Raw genomic sequence first — 12,172 nt, forward strand, 5'->3', positions numbered from 1 at the left:
AGTGTCTGACTGACATGGGCATGGAAAATACTTCACACATGTCCTCTGCCAATCTGAGTTCCAAGAAAGACTAACGTGGAACAGAACCTGATCCTTTCATCTTCAGTCTTCAGCTTTCCATTAGCTCCATTAGTAAACATGCTAGTTTGTGATTTGTGAATATGGGCAATACAAACATTTGATCTATTGATTGAGTTTAATCGTGACACAAACACACACACACACACACACACACACACACACACACACACACACACACACTCACTGCATGACTGTCTGTCTGTCTGTTTGTCTGTCAGTTAGTGCAACGCATACTTCGAGAACTGTTCAACTTATCAGCTTCACACTTGGCAGCTGTGTCCTTATTGGCTAAAAGTAGGGAATGTGAATTTGGTTCCTCTAAGCGAAACCCTCTCATCTGTGGACTGTGTCCCGCAGCCAGTCTCTACTTGCAGTGGCTCAATTTTTGTAGGTCACCTTATTGCAGTTTGTCCTGTGGAGGATCCTTCGTTCTGGACTTTCTCCGCACTTTGCCTTTCACAAATGAAACAACACAGCGGTTCTCTGCTCAGACATGTTCACAACAACAAGGATTCAGGTGAGAGGTGGAGCAGCAGGCGGAGGCAGGATGTCACATATTCATTCACCTCAGAGACCATGTGATTTTGTTTAGAGCACATCCACACATCAGCTCTTATCACCACAATCTCTCATGACATCTTTGTTTCCCTCTTTGCGTCTGTGTCATGTTAGAAGCATCATCAACCAGGGCACTCTTCTAGTCTTGATGACCACTCAAAGCACTAAACAGTACAGTTGTATTGCCATTCACACATACAATGCATACAGTGCATCTACGTGCAGCACTTTTTTGTGATCCAGTGGAGATCTCTTGCTGTGTTTTCAAATCGGCTCCTCTGGCCTTTCTGCAGTCTTTCTGCAAGGGATTTGACATTTGTGGTCACGCATACATCTCCTCCAAGGAAAATGCGGAGGATCTCTGCAGTTCAGAGCTTGTCTGACAGCAGCTTTACAGTTTTATAGGCCTCTACTATTAAGAGGAACCTCTGGTAATCAAGGTAAACATCAGGTTTACATATGTTTTTTTAATGTTATAAAAGCAGCAAATCATAATATATATTATTTAAAGGCACTTTACATAGAAGTTCAAAACCTTAATATTTATAAAGAAACCCAACAGTTTCCACAATGAGCAAGCAACTGTGGAGAGAAAAAACCTCCCTCATTAACTGGAAAAAAGAGAGAGAGACAGGGGGGAGGGGGAGGAGAGGGGCAGAGAGAGGAGAGGGAGACCAGGAACACTTGTGCAGCATCAGGTTTCACAGATCTAGTTATTATTATAAAAGGGTGTAAGAAGTTATTAATGATAGCAGGAACAGTTCATATAATAATTAATTCATTATAAGTATTATTGTTAATTATAATAATAATAACAACAAATTATAACAACAAATAACAACAATAATGCTACTACTAATACTACTACTACTACTGCTACTACTACTACTACTACTACTACTACTAAATAAAATAAAAATAAAATAAATAAAAAATAAATAATAATAATAATAATAAAATTAATAATAATAACTAGGGCTATGTTGTAGCACTGGCGGGCCCGAGCACCCGCACGCTGAATCCTGTTGTGGTCGGTGGAGAGAGCGATCGATGACCAAGCGCACGTCTCCGCCTTGCATGCGTTTTGCGCACTGCGGCGAGGATAAACGCTTCATTTCCTGCGTCCGTCACGCGATGTCGATCCTTGCCTGCTAATTGCTCTTTACGGTCCACGCTATCAAATAGCACATCACACTGTGAACCTTTTATGTAAATCGAATGATAGTTGTAAAACAAAGTTTACTTCCTGTTGCCAGTGGGTGGCTCCATCATTATTATTACGCACAGACATACAGATCTGTTCAAGTAGGCGCTCTGATGTTGCGTGAGCAATTTTGTGTAAATTGGACAATGTTTCCACAATTAAATTTTCACACTGATCAGTAGGTGGCGCTATGACCCTGAACTAATTTTAATATATGGAGCTGTTCAGATCAGGATTTTGATCATAGGTCGGTAGTTCGGAGCCGGTTAGATGATGCAAACTGGATTAACAAAGTACTTCTTGTTTCATGGCGAATCAGTAGGTGGCGCTATGACACTGAGAAAATATTGACACATAGAGCTGTTCAGGCTTGAACTCTAATCAGGAGACAGAAGTTTGGTAGTGATAGGAAAATGCAGAATGGAGTTATGAAAACATTGTGTCCTTTAGCGAAGGATGATCCTTCGCCGCACATCAATGTTTACACGGTTTGAGGAAAAGTCACACGGCCTTAAAACCATATGAATATCTTCGGGGGGGGGGGGGGGGGGCTGTTGATACACACATGTAGTTTGAGCGAGATAGAACCATGAACACTGAAGTTACAGAAATGTTGTGTTTCACGGCGAGTTGATGAACTTTAATGCCACGCCATTAATAGGCCGTTTGACGAAAAGTCACAGTAATCTTATGCAAACATTATCAATGTCTTGAGAACCATTTGATTTGATGTGATGACACTCATCTCAATTTGAAGTTAATCTGATGAAAGCCCTACGACAAGGGTAATGTGAGACATTTTAGGCGAGCTAAATGATATATCAGTCAAATTTACACATTTCCCATTAATTCAGGATGTTTCCTAGCAATGGAAATGATCAGAATGTCTTCAGGACAAAGGGCAGTGAAAATATGATTGTTTTAAAAAAAGTGGTCTTGTGTCTCACTTTACCCCAGCCACGGGGTAAAGTGGTCCACTTACTTTTTTCCACTTTAAAACTACCATACATGTTGTAATAGTTAAAATCCTGAAAGCTAGATTGACAACCACACATTCCAAAACTAATATCGGACTAGTAACAGAATCATGGGGATGGTCAATTAAGCACATTTATGATTATTATGATTCATGTGATCTCTTGCACACCCTAGCTTACCTGCACATTGTTTCTCTGTCCAATTGGCAGGGATAAGGATATTGTTTTTCTCTGCGTATTCAAATGCCAGTTCATGGCACATGCAAGGCCATGGAACTGGTCAGCTAGTTGTTTCAAGTGTTTGGCAAGCTCCTCCATCTCATCTGTGAATATTCTCTTTACCTCAGCTACTGCACCCCAGGCTACTGATTTTACTTTCCCTTTCTGTTTTTTCTTTATGAATCTTTTGAGGGTTGTCTTATCAATATTTCTATCCCTTCCAGCTTTTCTTAAGGACTTCTTTCCTTGCATGACCTCAGCGTCTCCATCTCTGCGAGGCGTGTTTGGCCCCAGGTTGTCTTCCTGGTGTAGTTTCTTGGCATGATGGCTTTTCTACAATGTTTATGACATTACAAATAAAAGAGACACTATCACACTTTACCCCACAGCATTTGTCCCACTTTACCCCACAGCCACCGTTTTAGAAAAAACATCTTTTAGCAATTCAGGCTAATCTTCAGCTAGCATCAATCACATGGTTTTATATGTTGGAGGTTCATCAACATGTATGACACAACAGTTGATTAAGTTCAAAGCAAGAACATTTTCTTTTGCATGCAAAAAAACTCATTTTTGTGAAAAAACATACTTTCCACAGCACCAGCACCAACTTCTCATTCATGGCAAGGGGGGAATGGGAGGGGCTTGAAAACATAATGGTCAAATGACCACAAATGTGTTCCGTTGCCTAGATACAGGGGGTGTCTCACATTACCCGATGTCTCACATTACCCCGCTCTCCCCTACGTCAAAGTAAAAATGTGGAATATGGCCAAAATGGCCACTAAATAGAAAATGGCGAGCTTCCTGTTGCATTTTTCTGTGTTCCGATTTTGGTGAAGATCGGTCAAGGGGAAACCTAGGGGCTGGTTCCGGGGGGCGCTGTTGAGCCATTTTGCCACGCCCAATTTAAATTACTCCAGAATACTAAAATATCCGCAGACCTTGAATTTCCTGCAAAGTTTCATAACTTTTTCAGCATGTCTAGACCCTTAAAAAGCCACCCAAAGGGAAATAATGATAATAATAAAAATCCTTACAATTTCAATAGGGCCTCTCACCATTCGGTGCTCGGGCCCTAATAATTGTTATTATTGTTATCCTGCAGCTTTTCACAGACAGTAAGTAAAATGAGTGCTGACAGGAACTAGAAGGAGAGATCATATCACTCCTGTCTTAGCTTCTCTGCATTGGCTCCCGGTAAATTTCTGAATAGAATTCAAGGTCCTGCTCCTCACATACAAAGCCCTTAACATTCCAGCCCCTTCATATATTATAGAGCTCATAGCACTGTATTGTCCCTATAGATTATGGAGGACCATACATGACTTAAGTTTAAATAAATAAATAAATAAATGTCTAAATAAATAAATGTCTAAATAAATAAATAAATAAGGAAATAAATTAATTAATACAGAAATAAATAAATAAATACGTTAATAACAACAGAAATATCTAAATAAATGTCTTAAATATATTTCCACATTTATTTATTTCCACATTTATTAATTTCCACATTTCTTTGTCCTTATGCTAACGGAACAGGCGGGCCTAACCGCAGTCTCATGCAGGATTGGTCACAGGAGTGTAATGATCCAGCCCTACTACTGCTGCCTCTCAATGCTGACTGGTGTCCAGTAGCTGTTTGCAGCGTTGAGCCAGTTCACACTTAAAATGAACTAGTTCAAGTTCAGAGGGTTAGTTAAGGTTATTTTTTATTGGGATGATTTAGGTGTCAGTAGTCCTGACTGTGAGCGCCACGTCTGGTGTTGTACTGAGCACAAGGAGACAGCAGAGAGGAGGAGGAAACAGAAACTCCAGCTCGGTACAAACCACCTGCAGCTTCTGCTCTGCCCATGAAGCAGCTGATCTCTGAGCAGATGTGACCAGAGAAACTCTGTATTTTCACTGTTTCCACTGTTCTACAAAGTCACTGAGCCGCTGCTTTACGGTGACGAGCTCAGGTCTCAGTCACTGCCTGTGTCTCTGAGCGAATGTGGCGCTGTGGGGGGCGGAGCCCCGGGGCTTGTGTGTGTGTGTGTGTGTGTAGCTCAGTTGACCAATCCTGCTCGAGACTGAGGTTGGGACCTCCTACCTCATTTACATATGGACACATAAATGTAGAAATAAATAAATTTGGAAATAATGCAGAATTAAATGAATCAATGTGTTAAACTTATTTCCACTTTTATTCCAACTTTTATTTATTTCTACATTTATGTGTCCATATGTAAATGAGGTAGGAGGTCCCAACCTCAGTCTCGAGCAGGATCCAGAAGTAGTAGAGCTGGATCATTACACTCCTGTGACCAATCCTGCATGAGACTGCGGTTAGGCCCGCCTTTCTCATTAGCATAAGGACACTGAAATCGTAAGTATTTATTTATTTATTTGTTTATTTATTTATTTATGTATTTATTTATAAATTTATTTATTTATTTATTTATACTTAAGTCATGTATGGTCCTCCATAATAGATCACTTCACTTCCAAACACAGGCTCTCTTGTGGTTCCAAGAATCTTTAAGAGTAGAATGGGAGGTAGAGCCTTCAGCTAGCAGGCTCCTCTCCTGTGGAACCAGCTCCCACTCTGTGTTGGGGAGGCAGACACCAACTCTACATTTAAGGTTAAAGTTAAAACATTATTTTTTGATAAAGCCTTTAGTTAGGGATGGATCTTAGGAGTCCTGAACGATTCCTTAGTTACGCTGCTAAAGGTAAAAAAATTAAGAGAGGGATCCCTCACATGGGGCTCTCTCTGGGGTTTCTACGTTTTTTTTCCCTGTTAAAAGTTTTTTTTAAAAGTTTTTCCTTAATCTTGGTGAGGGTTAAGGACAGAGGATGTCACAACTTGTTAAAGCCCTATGAGACAAATTGTTATTTGTGAATATAGGCTATACAAATATAATTTGATTGATTGATTGATTGACCCTCTATGTAATGTGCCTTGAGAAAATATGATTTGGCGCTATACAAATAAAATTGTATTGAATTGGTAACTGGTTGTAGTATCGAAAACGCATCCCAGTTCCTCCATGACAGCAGATGTGACATGGAACAAACTAAAAGATACATGTTTCTACATTTACATTTTTCTCAAGATGGTTTCTGTGTCTGTTTTGTTGTCACATTTTTAGGTTTCTGGTAAGTTTTTTAGTCATTTGATGCTATAAAAATTGGTTGACTCGTCGCGATTAACAACTGAGACTGAGTCACGATTGGTCTAATTCGTGTATCAACAAATCCCTGAAAGTGGGTGGAAGTCAACACACAATGACCATGTATATGTACAGTCTATGCTTTACATACAGTATTTGGGATTTTGTCTGTTTGTCAGATAAATTTCTTTGTTCTATATGTCGAACATTAAACCTTAAAAGTTATTAACATTCATCTCAGCAAAGACTGCATGGTCACAAATCCAGTGTGGGAACAGCGGGAAGGTCCCTTTCTGAAGACCTCTGCATGGAGCCATAAAGGGATCAAATCAAATTCAAAAGATACTTTATAAAATTAAAAGATCAGTCCTAAAACATAGACGATGTCCACTGCACTGGAAGCAGTGTCCATCCCTCTCTTGATGTAGTGATTAGGCACCAAAATATGATTTGATGCACACATTTTCTTCTTCATGTTTGAGAGGATGAATGAAGTGTGATACCAAGAGAATAATAGGTGAAGATTAAGTTTTTAATCTACACTGAATTCGACTTGTTGTCCTGCACATACTGCTCACATGGTGGAGGAGCATAATAAATGATGTGTGAACAAAGTAAAACTCAGTCCCTGGTGAATGGAAAATTTTATTTTTCAAAGCCAAAATATTACAAATATAATCCAGATTTAGAAAAGATTAATCAAATACAAATTCAGATACAATACAGAGATGTACACACATCACCTACACATATGTTCTCCACCACACACACATCCTCTCCACATTACACATGTTCTCCACCACTGCACATATCCTCTCCACCACACACAAATCTTCTCCACCACCACACATCCTCTTCACCTTCACACACATCCTCTCCACCTTGACACACATTCTCTTCACCACCACAGACATTCTCACCTCTGTATACACAGCTTCTCCACCCCAACAGTCATAGCTTCATAGCTTCCTTGACTGGGACATGAGCCAAACTGCAGTTTGTTAGAGAGTGTGTGTCCTTGTAGGGGCATGTGAGAACAACACAGAGACAGAGGGAGGAGTGGAACGTCTGAGAGTGGGAATATAAAAGGTAATGCTCTGTATTCAAATAACACTTTTCAGTTCTTAGGGACCTCTCCAAGCGCTTTACAGTGCAAGCCACATTCACCCATCAACACTGGCATTGACCCTTATCATTAAAAAAAAGAATCTTCGTTGATGTCTTATACGTCTTGTGTAGTTTTATTTTTGTATCTGTCCTGTGTTAGAAACGTCATCAACACACTCACTCGCTCTCAGTAAGACTTTTCTGCAGTGTACACTCTGAATGATTTGACAGGCAAATAAAAAAAGGCAAGAGGAAAAGGGACATAACTCATAAAACCATTAGGGCTTAAAGAGGTATTGGTCTGTTAAGCTAGGCAGGTTTCATGAAATCTTAAAAGTTTAAAAAATATTTCTGAAAAAATCCAGTGTGTAATAGTTGGCATGCACTGACCTCCATGTGTGGAGTTATTGAGATGAGAAATGGTTTGTTAGTGACTGCTCAGTGCTGCTCTTTGTATTTTTTTTTAATCTCGTTGTTCTGGGTTTATACCCTCATGGTTAAATTCCCTTATTGTAAGTCGCCTGGGCAAAAAGTGTCAGCTAAATGTAATGAAATGTAAGGCTCTGTTTTCAGGGAAGTTGTGTTCCTCAAAGAAACACCTTTTAAAGGTCACACCCACAATGCCTGAAATGACTGAGTGAATAAATCTCCCCTCATCAGCAGCATAAACATCACTATTATATTTCCATGTTGTTTTGCAGGCAGCTCTCCTCCAGCTGTTGGGCCTGTCCTTGAGGCAAACTTGGGTAAACATTCATGTAACTTCATGTTTAACAGTGTCCCGCAGAGTGCACGCCCCAACTACTGTCACGTCTTGCACCGTAGAGCACGTCTGTCCTCCCTCATGTTGTTTACGATCTAATTTCACAGGTCACATGACTGTCTTTGTGTTGTGTAATGTGTCTACACACCTGCAGAGGTGCCACTGTTTGTGTTGCTGCATGCCTGCAAAGATGCCAGAGACTTCAATGAGACAAATGCTTTAAGAGCCATGTTAGCGGTTGCTGTGGCTCAAAGGGTACAGTGATCATACTCTGGCCAGAAGGTTGTCAGTTCGATATCAGTCTTCCCCATACAGCATGCCGATGTGTTCTTGGCAAGATACTGCATTCTAAAAGGGCACAAGAATAACTCTCATTACTGAATGATACAGTATAACTCAGTGTTCCACAGAGTCCAACATCTGTAAAGATCCTTAAAACTAAGTGCATTTTTTAAATTGATTTGATACACTCATGCTCCTTATTTGCAGCTTGACTTTATTTGTATTTTATATCTGTCAGAAATTAAAAAATAAAGGAAAAAAAAGTTTTAAGTTTCAGTCATTCACTCACCGTAGCTAGACCAAAAGAAAGTCTTGACAATCACAACTTACTAACACAAGATATGTCCCTTGTGAGTAGAGTGCATGAAGAAATCACTAGGAAGAAAACTTGAATGCTTTCCGTGCTGGGGGTAGTGGTGCACTAAGCCTTGTGTGGCTTAAGTGTGTATTACAACAACAAAACTGAAAGAAAAGAGAAGAATCAGCTGGCTTCTCCAGTGTTGATGACCTTAACGTGTTAGGAATCCATAAGTCTTCTCTTAAACATAAAGGTCAGCTAAATGAGACATATTTACAGGAAAAATTTGACATTCCTTCCTCCTCTGTGTTCAGTGAGTCTCCAAAGAGGAAGCACTCTCGGCGGGGCGCTGTCTTAATCACTGGTCACATGATGCGCTGTGGACAGAATTACACCACGTTATAACTGCGTGTGACACAAACGACTCTGCATGATTACCAGTTGTCACTTTAGGTCCAATAAATAAGAGACACTTTCTTGCGATGATTCTTTTAAATGAAGAAAAGAATAGAAGAATCAACAAGCCTGTAAAAAAAAAAAAAAAAAAGCAAGGAGAACACTGGGAAAATACATTTAGAAAGAGCAGGAAGGAACCCAGGTCCCAACTGCACCAGCGTCAGGTCATACAATCTCTCTGAGGATTTCATCCTTGGACCTAACAGCAGTCAGGAAGCCATTTGCTATGACATGTAGGTCTCTGCGACCCTCCAAATATACAGTGTGCCTCCCCATCCATCACTGACCCACCACCAAACTGGTCACGCTGGATGATGTTACAAGCAGCATATTGTTCACCACAGCATCTCCAGGCTCTTTCATGTCTACAACTGTGCCCAATGTGAACCTGCTCTCATCTGTGAAGAGAACTGAGCGCCAGTGACGGATCTGCCAATTCTTGTGTTCTCTTGAGAACGCCAATCGAGCTACACAGTGCTGGACTGAGAGCAAAGGTCCCAGTAAAGGACGTGGGGCAGTCAAATGCAAAGATCTTATATAGGAGAACCAAGGCTGTTTGTCTGAGCCAGTTCAGACTGCTTCTGTAGGCACAGTTTGAGACAGGAATCAAGACGCAGAAAACTGATTTACATATGTTTCCTTACGAGATAAAGCAGACTTAAATTCAGATCTTTGGAGAGTAAATACGAATGAAAGTTCAGATCATAAACAGTTCAGGTCATAAAAGTATTTAGACAGGTTTTATATGTATTTAGACAGGTCTGCAAAAAACTTACTTTTCAACTATAAAATAGGTTTAACCACACATTTTTCCACTACAAGGGTCGGTGGTTTTGTTTCTATCTCATTTACTCATCAGATCTTCAAATTGCACCGACAGCTGTGTAGGCAGTGTGTAAAAGATATTTTACTGATACTATAATGTGCGCTTTAAGTGATCAATAAGACTGGAAAGGTGCTACATAAATGCAGTCCACTTACTATATATTAATAATTCTTGAGAGAATGTTAAAATTTAGCAGACAGTTATCCAAAACCCACCATGAAACAATGGCAAGAATTATAGGTTTGCTCTGACCAACTTTTATTTTCAACCAGCCATAACTGTAAGGGACCCTCTCTATTCATTCATTTAACAGTGTCCATGTTGATGGAAGGACTGATTATAGCCCCTACAGAGCGACAGTATTCACTAGCTCTATTATTGTATTGGCTGTGTACAGACTCTTCTGCTGACATTAGCTGCATGTGTTGTGCACCACTTTGCAGGTCAGACCCCTGCTCAACTGGAGCTGCAGCTTCACAGTTGCCAGGATTGCGCTGTCTTTACCTCTGCCTACCCCATGGTGATGCTGGGCACTTTGCCTGGCCTGGCGGGATGGGTGCGAATAGGGAGCGCATATTAGTAGCGGTGAGGGCCACCACTGGCGAGTGGAGATGCAGAGGTTTGACCTGCCTATCCACCCTCCTCTTGTCCCATTAGTCAAAGGCTGATTTGTTATATTTGTCAAAAATTTTAGGAGGATGATCACAGAGTCTGGCAAATATGTTCTCATTAAGGTGGTAAGAAGCTGGCCACAGGGTAAGTGGGACAATGGTGGTAAGTACATGCCTCCTCTAACTCCTGGCCCTCGGAGGGAACTCCATTCTTAGGAAACTTGAACTTCCCTGTGACCAGCCTAGTCTGGTGTCTGGCACCGATTACCACCCTCTACTTATGTAGTCCAGCAGGTTCTGCCACAGAGCAACAATGCTACTCACCTAAGCAAAGAGAGAACACAGATTTGCATCGGTCAAAAACATGAGTGGGAGTGAACACGTATGACAGGGCACAGAGGGAAATTAGCATGACAATAAATGTCCCTGAGCTGCTGAATGGTGAGGGCCAGAGGAAGAAGGTTCCGTAGCTCTGCCAAGCTGTCAACTCTGTCCCAGTCCTCAAGGAGCTTTGACACAGTATGATCACGTGTTTGTCTGCATTGAAGCCCTTGGCTTCTACCTCCTTGTCTTTATCCACAGTCTCCAGCATGTCATCTGTCTCAGGATTCGGCATTTCAATAATCATGTCCTGTCTCAAAACGATGCAGAGAAACTAGGCCACGCCTTTGTTACATCCAGACTTGATTATTATAAGTCCTTATTATCAGGCTCCAGCAGTAAGTCGTTAAAGACTCTGCAGCTTGTCCAAACTGCTGCAGCCCGTGTCCTGAAAAGAACCAGGAACAGACACCATATTTCTCCTGTGTTAGCTTCAAACTGGCTTCTGGTTAAATCTTGAATAGAATTTAAGATCCTCCTCCTCACCTACAAGGCACTTAATAATATGGCAGCATCATACCTTGAAGAGCTGATAGTACCATATACAGTGCCTTGCATAAGTATTCACCCCCTTTGGACTTTTCTACATTTTGTCATGGTATAACCACAGATTACAATTTATTTCATCGTGAGTTTATGTAATGGACCAACACAAAATAGTGCATCATTTGGAAGTGGGGGGAAATATTACATGGATTTCACAATTATTTACAAATAAAAATCTGAAAAGTGTTGAGTGCATATGTATTCACCCCCTTTACTGTGAAACCCCTAACAAAGATCTGGTGCAACCAATTGTATTCACAAGTCACATTTGCAAGTCATATAATTAGTAAATAGCCTGTCTGCAATTTAATCTCAGTATAAATACACCTGTTCTGTGACGGACTCAGAGTTTGTTGGAGATCATTACTGAACAAACAGCATCATGAAGACCAAGGAGCTCACCAAACAGGTCAGGGATAAAGTTGTGGAGAAATATGAAGCAGGGTTAGGTTACAAAAAAATATCCAGAGCTTTGAACATCTCTCTGAGCACCATAAAATCCATCATAAGAAAATGGAAAGAATATGGCACAACCGCAAACCTACCAAGAGGAGGCCGTCCACCCAAACTGAAGAGTCGGACAAGAAGAAAATTAATCAGAGAAGCAACCAGGAGGCCCATGGTTACTCTGGAGGAGTTGCAGAGATCAACAGCTGAGGTGGGAGAATCTGTCCACAGGACAACTATTAGTCGTCTACTCCACAA

At 40.8% G+C, this 12,172-nt stretch overlaps 2 long non-coding RNA genes across 2 annotated transcripts; one reads left to right on the forward strand and one right to left on the reverse strand.

The window, feature by feature from the left end:
* Positions 1-5,311: 5,311 nt before the first annotated feature.
* On the forward strand, positions 5,312-8,597 carry LOC128461799 (uncharacterized). Its single transcript, XR_008342296.1, has 3 exons — positions 5,312-5,410; positions 7,222-7,286; positions 8,006-8,597. It is a non-coding gene; the product is annotated as an uncharacterized LOC128461799 (long non-coding RNA).
* LOC128461798 (uncharacterized) lies at positions 6,803-8,993 on the reverse strand. The gene is made up of 3 exons (XR_008342295.1): positions 8,925-8,993; positions 8,639-8,811; positions 6,803-8,415 (listed from the first exon to the last, which is right to left on the reverse strand). It is a non-coding gene; the product is annotated as an uncharacterized LOC128461798 (long non-coding RNA).
* Between the last annotated feature and the right edge of the window lie 3,179 nt (positions 8,994-12,172).

The sequence above is a fragment of the Pleuronectes platessa genome, chromosome 18 (assembly GCF_947347685.1).
Source record: "Pleuronectes platessa chromosome 18, fPlePla1.1, whole genome shotgun sequence".
NCBI classification, from domain to species: Eukaryota; Metazoa; Chordata; class Actinopteri; order Pleuronectiformes; family Pleuronectidae; genus Pleuronectes; species Pleuronectes platessa.